This window comes from Oncorhynchus mykiss, chromosome 11 (assembly GCF_057628025.1).
Source record: "Oncorhynchus mykiss isolate SJ-2025 chromosome 11, ASM5762802v1, whole genome shotgun sequence".
Lineage (NCBI taxonomy): Eukaryota > Metazoa > Chordata > Actinopteri > Salmoniformes > Salmonidae > Oncorhynchus > Oncorhynchus mykiss.
The window spans coordinates 1,469,078-1,482,500 of record NC_143032.1 but is presented as its reverse complement, the minus strand read 5'-3'; positions in this window follow the sequence as shown (position 1 = coordinate 1,482,500).

Here is a 13,423-nt window from a genome sequence, read left to right as displayed (position 1 = left end):
TCTCTAAAATACAGACAGACCTCTCCCCATCTCTTTATTACAGACAGACCTCTCCCCATCTCTTTATTACAGACAGACCTCTCCCCATCTCTTCATTACAGACAGACCTCTCCCCATCTCTTTATTACAGACAGACCTCTCCACATCTCTTTATTACAGACAGACCTCTCCCCATCTCTTTATTATGGGTAGACCTCTCCCCATCTTTACAACCATTGAATTTCTATGTTTTGACCATGACAGTTTTCAATCTAAGGTAACGCCAAGTAGTTTAGTCTCCTCAACTTGTTCAACAGCCACACCATTACAATGTCAAATGAACTAATGGGACTAAACAAAACAACATGTTCATGCAAGTTATGTGTTTATTAGAGAAAAATTATGATGTTAAAATCCATCATTGATTATCAAGAAACACAAGTTCTGTGTCACCAAACGTTGAATTACTTTCGCTTTGGTCATCCAACAACACGTGGTAGGAAGAGAGCAAAAGCTGCTCCAACAGCCACGTGAAGAGTCGATATTCAGAGGTCTATATCCCCTCGTCTATATTCAGAGGTCTATATCCCCTAGTCTATATTCAGAGGTCTATATCCCCTGGTCTATATTCAGAGGTCTATATCCCCTAGTCTATATTCAGAAGTCTATATCCCCTAGTCTATATTCAGAGGTCTATATCCCCTAGTCTATATTCAGAGGTCTATATCCCCTAGTCTATATTCAGAGGTCTATATCCCCTAGTCTATATTCAGAAGTCTATATCCCCTAGTCTATATTCAGAGGTCTATATCCCCTAGTCTATATTCAGAGGTCTATATCCCCTAGTCTATATTCAGAGGTCTATATCCCCTAGTCTATATTCAGAGGTCTATATCCCCTAGTCTATATTCAGAGGTGTATATCCCCTAGTCTATATTCAGAGGTCTATATCCCCTAGTCTATATTCAGAGGTCTATATCCCCTAGTCTATATTCAGAGGTCTATATCCCCTAGTCTATATTCAGAGGTCTATATCCCCTAGTCTATATTCAGAGGTTTATATCCCCTAGTCTATATTCAGAGGTATATATCCCCTAGTCTATATTCAGAAGTCTATATCCCCTAGTCTATATTCAGAGGTCTATATCCCCTAGTCTATATTCAGAGGTTTATATCCCCTAGTCTATATTCAGAGGTATATATCCCCTAGTCTATATTCAGAAGTCTATATCCCCTAGTCTATATTCAGGGGTCTATATCCCCTAGTCTATATTCAGAGGTCTATATCCCCTAGTCTATATTCAGAGGTCTATATCCCCTAGTCTATATTCAGAGGTTTATATCCCCTAGTCTATATTCAGAGGTATATATCCCCTAGTCTATATTCAGAAGTCTATATCCCCTAGTCTATATTCAGAGGTCTATATCCCCTAGTCTATATTCAGAGGTCTATATCCCTAGTCTATATTCAGAGGTCTATATCCCCTAGTCTATAGCCAGTAGTCTATATCCCCTAGTCGATATTCAGAGGTCTATATCCCCTAGTCTATAGCCAGTAGTCTATATCCCCTAGTCAATATTCAGAGGTCTATATCCCCTAGTCTATATTCAGAGGTCTATATCCCCTAGTCTATATTCAGAGGTTTATATCCCCTAGTCTATATTCAGAGGTCTATATCCCCTAGTCTATATTCAGAGGTCTATATCCCCTAGTCGATATTCAGAGGTCTATATCCCCTAGTCTATAGCCAGTAGTCTATATCCCCTAGTCAATATTCAGAGGTCTATATCCCCTAGTCTATATTCAGAGGTCTATATCCCCTAGTCTATAGCCAGTAGTCTATATCCCCTAGTCGATATTCAGAAGTCTATATCCCCTAGTCTATATTCAGAAGTCTATATCCCCTAGTCTATATTCAGAGGTCTATATCCCCTAGTCTATATTCAGAGGTTTATATCCCCTAGTCTATATTCAGAGGTATATATCCCCTAGTCTATATTCAGAAGTCTATATCCCCTAGTCTATATTCAGAGGTCTATATCCCCTAGTCTATATTCAGAGGTTTATATCCCCTAGTCTATATTCAGAGGTATATATCCCCTAGTCTATATTCAGAAGTCTATATCCCCTAGTCTATATTCAGAGGTCTATATCCCCTAGTCTATATTCAGAGGTCTATATCCCTAGTCTATATTCAGAGGTCTATATCCCCTAGTCTATAGCCAGTAGTCTATATCCCCTAGTCGATATTCAGAGGTCTATATCCCCTAGTCTATAGCCAGTAGTCTATATCCCCTAGTCAATATTCAGAGGTCTATATCCCCTAGTCTATATTCAGAGGTCTATATCCCCTAGTCTATAGCCAGTAGTCTATATCCCCTAGTCGATATTCAGAAGTCTATATCCCCTAGTCTATATTCAGAAGTCTATATCCCCTAGTCTATATTCAGAGGTCTATATCCCCTAGTCTATATTCAGAGGTTTATATCCCCTAGTCTATATTCAGAGGTATATATCCTCTAGTCTATATTCAGAAGTCTATATCCCCTAGTCTATATTCAGGGGTCTATATCCCCTAGTCTATATTCAGAGGTCTATATCCCCTAGTCTATATTCAGAGGTCTATATCCCCTAGTCTATATTCAGAGGTTTATATCCCCTAGTCTATATTCAGAGGTATATATCCCCTAGTCTATATTCAGAAGTCTATATCCCCTAGTCTATATTCAGAGGTCTATATCCCCTAGTCTATATTCAGAGGTCTATATCCCTAGTCTATATTCAGAGGTCTATATCCCCTAGTCTATAGCCAGTAGTCTATATCCCCTAGTCAATATTCAGAGGTCTATATCCCCTAGTCTATAGCCAGTAGTCTATATCCCCTAGTCAATATTCAGGGGTCTATATCCCCTAGTCTATATTCAGAGGTCTATATCCCCTAGTCTATAGCCAGTAGTCTATATCCCCTAGTCGATATTCAGAAGTCTATATCCCCTAGTCTATATTCAGAGGTCTATATCCCCTAGTCTATATTCAGAGGTCTATATCCCCTAGTCTATATTCAGAGGTCTATATCCCCTAGTCTATATTCAGAGGTCTATATCCCCTAGTCTATATTCAGAAGTCTATATCCCCTAGTCTACAGCCAGTAGTCTATATGGCCTAGTCTATATTCAGAGGTCTATGTCCCCTAGTCTATAGCCAGTAGTCTATATCCCCTAGTCTATATTCAGAGGTCTATATCCCCTAGTCTATAGCCAGTAGTTTATATGCCCTAGTCTATATTCAGGAGCCTATCTCCACAGTATATCCCCCCGTCTCCCCTAGTCTATATTCAGGAGCCTATCTCCACATTATATCCCCTAGTCTATATTCAGGAGCCTGTCGCCACAGTATATCCCCTAGTCTATATTCAAGAGCCTGTATCCCCTAGTCTATATTCAGGAGCCTATCTCCACAGTATATCCCCTAGTCTATATTCAGGAGCCTGTCTCCACAGTATATCCCCTAGTCTATATTCAGGAGCCTGTATCCCCTAGTCTATATTCAGGAGCCTATCTCCACAGCGTCTCCCATAGTCTATATTTAGAGTTCTATATCCCCAGAATAGCCCCGTGTCTCCATTGGTCTATATTTAGTGGTCTATATCCCCAGCATAACCCTGCGTCTCCCATGGTCTTTATTTAGTAGATTATATCCCCAGTTGAGCCCCCCATCTCCACCAGTCTATATTCAGTTGTCCATATCCCGGTTTAGCCCCCCATCTCCACCAGTCTATATTCAGTTGTCTATATCCCGGTTAAGCCAACCATCTCCACCAGTCTATATCCCGGTTTAGCCCCCCATCTCCACCAGTCTATATCCCGGTTTAGCCCCCCATCTCCACCAGTCTATATTTAGTTGTCTATATCCCGGTTTAGCCCCCCATCTCCACCAGTCTATATTCAGTTGTCTATATCCCGGTTTAGCCCCCCATCTCCACCAGTCTATATTCAGTTGTCCATATCCCGGTTTAGCCCCCCATCTCCACCAGTCTATATTCAGTTGTCTATATCCCGGTTAAGCCCACCATCTCCACCAGTCTATATCCCGGTTTAGCCCCCCATCTCCACCAGTCTATATCCCGGTTTAGCCCCCCATCTCCACCAGTCTATATTCAGTTGTCTATATCCCGGTTTAGTCCCCCATCTCCACCAGTCTATATTCAGTTGCCTGTATCCCGGTTTAGCCCCCCATCTCCACCAGTCTATATTCAGTTGTCTATATCCCGGTTAAGCCCACCATCTCCACCAGTCTATATCCCGGTTTAGCCCCCCATCTCCACCAGTCTACATCCCGGTTTAGCCCCCCATCTCCACCAGTCTATATTCAGTTGTCTATATCCCGGTTTAGTCCCCCATCTCCACCAGTCTATATTCAGTTGCCTGTATCCCGGTTTAGCCCCCCATCTCCACCAGTCTATATTCAGTTGTCTATATCTCGGTTTAGACCCCATCTCCACCAGTCTATATTCAGTTGTCTATATCCCGGTTTAGCCCCCCCCTCTCCACCAGTCTATATTCAGTTGTTTATATCCCGGTTTAGCCCCTTCTCCCCTAGGCTGTCATCATAAATATGAATTTGTTCTTAACTGACTTGACTAGTTAAATAAAGGTCAAATAAATAAATCATAATATCCAGGTAAAGCCCCTCATCTCCACTAGTCTATATTAGTAACGTATAGCCCCCAGGTAAAGCCCCCTCATCTCCCCTAGTCTATATTAAGTAACGTATAGCCCCCAGGTAAAGCCCCCTCATCTCCCCTAGTCTATACTAGTAACGTATAGCCTCCCGGTAAAGCCCTCTCATCTCCCCTAGTCTATATTAAGTAACGTATAGCCCCCCGGTAAAGCCCCCTCATCTCCCCTAGTCTGAGTTATGTAACGTATAGCCTCCCGGTAAAGCCCCCTCATCTCCACTAGTCTATATTAGTAACGTATAGCCTCCCGGTAAAGCCACCTCATCTCCCCTAGTCTATATTAAGTAACGGATAGCCCCCCGGTAAAGCCCCTTCATCTCCCCTAGTCTACATTAGTAACGTATAGCCCCCCGTAAAGCCTCCCTCATCTCCCCTAGTCTATATTAAGTAACGTATAGCCTCCCGGTAAAGCCCCCTCATCTCCCCTAGTCTATATTAAGTAACGGATAGCCCCCCGGTAAAGCCCCCTCATCTCCCCTAGTCTATATTAGTAACGTATAGCCCCCAGGTAAAGCCCCCTCATCTCCCCTAGTCTATATTAGTAACGTATAGCCCCCCGGTAAAGCCCCCTCATCTCCCCTAGTCTATATTAAGTAACGTATAGCCTCCCGGTAAAGCCCCCTCATCTCAACTAGTCTATATTAAGTAACGTATAGCCCCCCGGTAAAGCCCCCTCATCTCCACTAGTCTATGTTAATTAACCAATATCCATTATTCTATATTCATTAATCTATATCCCCTAGTCTATATTAAGTAACGTATAGCCTCCCGGTAAAGCCCCCTCATCTCCCCTAGTCTATATTAAGTAACGGATAGCCCCCCGGTAAAGCCCCCTCATCTCCCCTAGTCTATATTAGTAACGTATAGCCCCCCGGTAAAGCCCCCTCATCTCCACTAGTCTATGTTAATTAACCAATATCCATTAGTCTATATTCATTAATCTATATCCACTAGTCTATATTCATTAACCTATATCCACTAGTCCATATTCATTAATCTATATCCACTAGTCTATATTCATTAACCTATATCCCGGTACAGCCCCCCAGGACAACCCCCCGTCTCCACTAGTCTATATTCATTAACCTATATCCCGGTACTGCCCCCCAGGACAACCCCCTTTCTCCACTAGTCTATATTCATTAACCTATATCCCGGTACAGCCCCCCAGGACAACCCCCCGTCTCCACTAGTCTATATTCATTAACCTATATCCCTTTACAGCCCCCCAGGACAGCCCCCCTTCTACCACTAGTCTATATTCATTAACCTATATCCCGGTACAGCCCCCCGTCTCCACTAGTCTATATTCATTAACCTATATCCCTTTACAGCCCCCCAGGACAGCCCCCCTTCTCCACCAGTCTATATTCATTAACCTATATCCCGGTACAGCCCCCCAGGACAACCCCCCGTCTCCACTAGTCTATATTCATTAACCTATATCCACTAGTCTATATTCATTAACCTATATCCCTTTACAGCCCCCCAGGACAACTCCCCGTCTCCACTAGTCTATATTCATTAACCTATATCCCGGTACAGCCCCCCAGGACAACCCCCCGTCTCCACTAGTCTATATTCATTAACCTATATCCACTAGTCTATATTCATTAACCTATATCCCGGTACAGCCCCCCTTCTCCACTAGTCTATATTCATTAACCTATATCCTGGTACAGCCCCCCAGGACAACAGCCCCCCGTCTCCACTAGTCTATATTCATTAACCTATATCCCGGTACAGCCCCCCAGGACAGACCCCCGTCTTCACTAGTGTATATTAATTAACCTATAGTCTATATTCATTAATCTATATCCCTTTACAGCGCCCCAGGACAGCCCCCCTTCTCCACTAGTCTATATTCATTAACCTATATCCACTAGTCTATATTCATTAACCTATATCCCGGTACAGCCCCCCAGGACAACCCCCCGTCTCAACTAGTCTATATTCATTAACCTATATCCCTTTACAGCGCCCCAGGACAGCCCCCCTTCTCCACTAGTCTATATTCATTAACCTACATCCCGGTACAGCCCCCCAGGACAACAGCCCCCCGTCTCCACTAGTCTATATTCATTAACCTATATACCGGTACAGCCCCCCAGGGCAGTACCCCTACACTAGTCTATATTCATTAACCTATATCCCGGTACAGCCCCCCTGGACAGCCCCCCTTCTCCACTAGTCTATATTCATTAACCTATATCCCGGTACAGCCCCCCAGGACAACCCCCCGTCTCAACTAGTCTATATTCATTAACCTATATCCCGGTACAGCCCCCCAGGACAACCCCCCCATCTCCACTAGTCTATATTCATTAACCTATATCCCGGTACAGCCCCCCAGGACAGTCCCCCTTCTCCACTAGTCTATATTCATTAACCTATATCCACTAGTCTATATTCATTAACCTATATCCTGGTACAGCCCCCCAGGACAACCCCCCCCGTCTCCACTAGTCTATATTCATTAAACTATATCCACTAGTCTATATTAATTAACCTATATCCCGGTACAGCCCCCCAGGACAACCCCCCGTCTCCACTAGTCTATATTCATTAACCTATATCCCGGTACAGCCCCCCAGGACAGCCCCCCGTCTCCACTAGTCTATATTCATTAACCTATATCCCGGTATAGCCCCCAGGGCAGCCCCCCTTCTCCACTAGTCTAGATTCATTAACCTATATCCCGGTACAGCCCCCCAGGACAGCCCCCGTCGCCACTAGTCTATATTCATTAACCTATATCCCGGTACAGCTCCCCAGGACAGCCCCCCCCCCCCGTCTCCACTAGTCTATATTCATTAACCTATATCCCGGTACAGCCCCCCAGGGCAGTCCCCCTACACTAGTCTATATTCATTAACCTATATCCCGGTACAGCCCCCCAGGACAGCCCCCCTTCTCCCCTAGTCTATATTCATTAACCTATATCCACTAGTCTATATTCATTAACCTATATCCCGGTACAGCCCCCCAGGACAACCCCCCGTCTCCACTAGTCTATATTCATTAACCTATATCCCGGTACAGCCCCCCAGGACAGCCCCCCGTCTCCACTAGTCTATATTCATTAACCTATATCCCTTTACAGCCCCCCAGGACAGCCCCCCGTCTCCACTAGTCTATATTCATTAACCTATATCCACTAGTCTATATTCATTAACCTACTGTATATCCCGGTACAGCCCCCCAGGACAACCCCCCGTCTCCGCTAGTCTATATTCATTAACATATATCCCGGTACAGCCCCCCAGGACAGTCCCCCCATCTCCCCTTATCTGCAGGATGTTCTCATAAAAGCCCTGCCACTGACAAAATATTTTTGAGATTTCAGAGAACTCTGAACTTAATTCTTTACCTTTCTATCTTTGATCTTAATCTTTAGGGTTAGGGACCGGCCACTGACCATTACCCCAGTAGGACCTAGCATCCTAGTGACTGTCCTTTTAATCCACCGCAGCAGGCCGCAGGAATTTACAAGCCTGGGCCTCAGCGCTAGTTTTAAAACAAATAACATTTCTGTAAGATGGACTAGTCAGTGGAATTGTCTGGGCTTCTCTTCATTTAATTAGCATGACTCGGTTAAGGGAGGTGACGAGACAATTGGAGGTGTCATCTAATTATTTTAGCTGGCGCTACGCGGGGCCTCTCCCGCGCCGGATCCCCTTTCCTTCGGCCCCGTGATATGAGGTAAATGGGTTAAAGCAGCAGGTGGTGATGTGTCTCTCATGGAAATATGGTTCCACAATATTAAACTGAATCAGGAGGACTGAAGGACTCCATTTAGATTAGATAGAATGTAGAATAAATCAAATCACCCAAATACGATCTGCACATCAATGGGTGAGACAGTACTTTTATAAAGGTCATACAGCTACAACATGGTCCTATGTAGGTACGTTCCAAGGGGAGAGGAGAGTAGTGGGAAGGAAAGGAGTGGAGAGGAAAGTAATGAAGAGGAGAGCCTTTTTGCAGCCGATCGGCCTGGCCTGGGCTTCCCTTCCCTCCCTGGTTTCTACATCAGCTGTGAGCAATGCATTCTGGGAAGCAGACGGACACTCCCATGATCCCCCATTGTCATCGCCTTCCCAAATCTGTCCGGATGCTCCAGGTCTGCCAGAGTAGGGATCTTTGCTCCGCCTGGAACCCCCCCCCTTACCCCCACCACCTCCTTGGTTCCCCCTCTCTCTGGGCTGAAGCCTGCTGAACCTTGTAAGTCCCTGATCCCCCTTACCCCCACCACCTCCTCGGTTCCCCCTCTCTCTGGGCTGAAGCCTGCTGAACCTTGTAAGTCCCTGCCATCAAGGCTGGGTGACACCAAATGGGATTGACAGATCACACCAACCATTAAACCGTAAAACACTTTCAGTGAAACACCTTGGAGTGTTCTTTAGATCTGTGAGATTTGCATGGAATATTGCAGTACACTACGTAAGTGACATACGTAGAGAGTTACAGGTAACTGACAAAATAGTGGAATGATAGTAAATGATGGATACAAAATATATTGAAAGCAGGTGTGTGTTAATTAAGCAATTAACATCTCATCATGCTGAGGTTCACGTATAAAAATGCTGGGCATGTCATTATTTTGGCCAATAGTTTGGGCTACCATGACAATGCCCCCATCCACATGGCATAAGTGATCACTAAATAGTTTAATGAGCATGAAAACGATGTGAACCATATGCCATGGCCATCTCAGTCACCAAATCTCAACCCAGTTGAACACTTCTGGGAGATGCCTGAGACAAAGTTTTCCACCATGTTGTGTCTTTGTCTATGCCGGAATAAGTGATATGACATGCTATTCTATTAAATCATTTACCTGTAATTAATATTACCTGATTGTGATAATCATGTAAATGTAATTAACGAGAGAGTCGGGCACCACAAAATAATATTTATAGAGCTGTTATCTTCTGAATAAACTCTTACAGACCTAGTGATATTTTACATCAATAGCCGTCAATATTAATCGGCATCTTAATTCAGTCTCATCTGAAAGTTGTAAATTCTCGCCCCCATCTGCACAAACCCTGGCTAACAAGTTGAACCAGCAATATACAATTGGGTTTAATTATTTATTTACTAAATACCTAACAAATCACACAGAATTACACATACACATAATTAAATCATAACTTGATTACAAATTACATCATAAAGGAAAACGTCCCTAGCGGGCGTTCAGATATGACAGCTTGTTACACATTAGAAAAGGGGCTGGGTGAAAGTGAAAGAGCGGGAAGACTGAGGAACAAAGGGCGAAGCTGTGCTATCGTAAATACAGTATCCCTCGTTTGCATCTGCTGTTGCTAACTCAACGGCTAGGAGGTATCACTTCTGTAGTGAATAACAGTTCAAAGTTCATACCATTTGCAACCAAAGCTCAGCCTGATGTTGGCTTCATTCTGTAGTTATTATCTGAACCATTCTGATATTGGACCGTCGTCCTCACATCCTCGGAACAGGAGGTTATATTGTCATCAAGGGCTGATATAGGAAGGGAGAGGAGGGCGTGTTTGACAATTTTTATAGCCCATGTCCCTTCACAGGGGCGGGCCACTGATTGAGCAGATTATGAAAACCAAAATCTCAAATTTTTGAAAATAAAATCTCGTTTCATCCCATCACGAATAATTTCATATTCAAACATTTAAATTGACAATTCCATGTGAATCCGATAACTCTGATGTGTAGACTTTCCACTGTAGAGTTTATGTCATCTTATCATTGATGAGAATGTCTCAGATGACAACCGAACTGACATCACATTCATTAAGTACCACCGCATGTGTTCCATTGGTCAGATTACCAGAATATAGTTCATTTCCCCCCACCTTCTGATGTTCCCAGAATCTCTATGTTAACCAAAGGGTTTTGCAAATGTAACATCAGTAGGGTAGAGAGAGGAAAAAGGGGGGAAGAGGTATTTATGACTGCCATAAACCTACCCCCAGGCCAACGTCATGACAACCACCGTCAACAAAACACCAAATTATGGAATTTATTGTGGGAGAATGGTGTCGCATCCCTTCAATAGAGTTCCAGACACAAGGTGCAGTGAAGCAGTTCTGGCTTTTGCAGGCCCAACGCCCTGTTAAGACACTTTATATTGGTGTCGTGGAGGCCCAACGCCCTGTTAACACACTTTATATTGGTGTCGTGGAGGCCCAACGCCCTGTTAAGACACTTTATATTGGTGTCGTGGCGGCCCAACGCCCTGTTAAGACACTTTATATTGGTGTCGTGGAGGCCCAACGCCCTGTTAACACACTTTATATTGGTGTCGTGGAGGCCCAACGCCCTGTTAAGACACTTTATATTGGTGTCGTGGAGGCCCAACGCCCTGTTAACACACTTTATATTGGTGTCGTGGAGGCCCAACGCCCTGTTAAGACACTTTATATTGGTGTCGTGGCGGCCCAACGCCCTGTTAAGACACTTTATATTGGTGTCGTGGAGGCCCAACGCCCTGTTAACACACTTTATATTGGTGTCGTGGAGGCCCAATGCCCTGTTAACACACTTTATATTGGTGTCGTGGAGGCCCAACGCCCTGTTAAGACACTTTATATTGGTGTCGTGGCGGCCCAACGCCCTGTTAACACACTTTGTATTGGTGTCGTGGAGGCCCAAAGCCCTGTTAACACACTTTATATTGGTGTCGTGGAGGCCCAACGCCCTGTTAAGACACTTTATATTGGTGTCGTGGCGGCCCAACGCCCTGTTAAGACACTTTATATTGGTGTCGTGGAGGCCCAACGCCCTGTTAACACACTTTATATTGGTGTCGTGGAGGCCCAACGCCCTGTTAACACACTTTATATTGGTGTCGTGGAGGCCCAACGCCCTGTTAACACACTTTATATTGGTGTCGTGGCGGCCCAACGCCCTGTTAACACACTTTATATTGGTGTCGTGGAGGCCCAACGCCCTGTTAACACACTTTATATTGGTGTCGTGGAGGCCCAACGCCCTGTTAAGACACTTTATATTGGTGTCGTGGAGGCCCAACGCCCTGTTAACACACTTTATATTGGTGTCGTGGAGGCCCAACGCCCTGTTAAGACACTTTATATTGGTGTCGTGGCGGCCCAACGCCCTGTTAAGACACTTTATATTGGTGTCGTGGAGGCCCAACGCCCTGTTAAGACACTTTATATTGGTGTCGTGGCGGCCCAACGCCCTGTTAAGACACTTTATATTGGTGTCGTGGAGGCCCAACGCCCTGTTAACACACTTTATATTGGTGTCGTGGAGGCCCAACGCCCTGTTAAGACACTTTATATTGGTGTCGTGGAGGCCCAACGCCCTGTTAACACACTTTATATTGGTGTCGTGGAGGCCCAACGCCCTGTTAAGACACTTTATATTGGTGTCGTGGCGGCCCAACGCCCTGTTAAGACACTTTATATTGGTGTCGTGGAGGCCCAACGCCCTGTTAACACACTTTATATTGGTGTCGTGGAGGCCCAACGCCCTGTTAACACACTTTATATTGGTGTCGTGGAGGCCCAACGCCCTGTTAAGACACTTTATATTGGTGTCGTGGCGGCCCAACGCCCTGTTAACACACTTTGTATTGGTGTCGTGGAGGCCCAACGCCCTGTTAACACACTTTATATTGGTGTCGTGGAGGCCCAACGCCCTGTTAAGACACTTTATATTGGTGTCGTGGCGGCCCAACGCCCTGTTAAGACACTTTATATTGGTGTCGTGGAGGCCCAACGCCCTGTTAACACACTTTATATTGGTGTCGTGGAGGCCCAACGCCCTGTTAAGACACTTTATATTGGTGTCGTGGCGGCCCAACGCCCTGTTAACACACTTTGTATTGGTGTCACTTTGTATTGGTGTCACTTTGTATTGGTGTCGAGGCCCAACGCCCTGTTAACACACTTTATATTGGTGTCGTGGAGGCCCAACGCCCTGTTAAGACACTTTATATTGGTGTCGTGGCGGCCCAACGCCCTGTTAACACACTTTGTATTGGTGTCGTGGAGGCCCAACGCCCTGTTAACACACTTTATATTGGTGTCGTGGAGGCCCAACGCCCTGTTAAGACACTTTATATTGGTGTCGTGGAGGCCCAACGCCCTGTTAACACACTTTATATTGGTGTCGTGGAGGCCCAACGCCCTGTTAAGACACTTTATATTGGTGTCGTGGCGGCCCAACGCCCTGTTAAGACACTTTATATTGGTGTCGTGGAGGCCCAACGCCCTGTTAACACACTTTATATTGGTGTCGTGGAGGCCCAACGCCCTGTTAACACACTTTATATTGGTGTCGTGGAGGCCCAACGCCCTGTTAACACACTTTATATTGGTGTCGTGGAGGCCCAACGCCCTGTTAACACACTTTATATTGGTGTCGTGGAGGCCCAACGCCCTGTTAACACACTTTATATTGGTGTCGTGGCGGCCCAACGCCCTGTTAACACACTTTATATTGGTGTCGTGGAGGCCCAACGCCCTGTTAACACACTTTATATTGGTGTCGTGGAGGCCCAACGCCCTGTTAAGACACTTTATATTGGTGTCGTGGAGGCCCAACGCCCTGTTAAGACACTTTATATTGGTGTCGTGGCGGCCCAACGCCCTGTTAAGACACTTTATATTGGTGTCGTGGAGGCCCAACGCCCTGTTAACACACTTTATATTGGTGTCGTGGAGGCCCAACGCCCT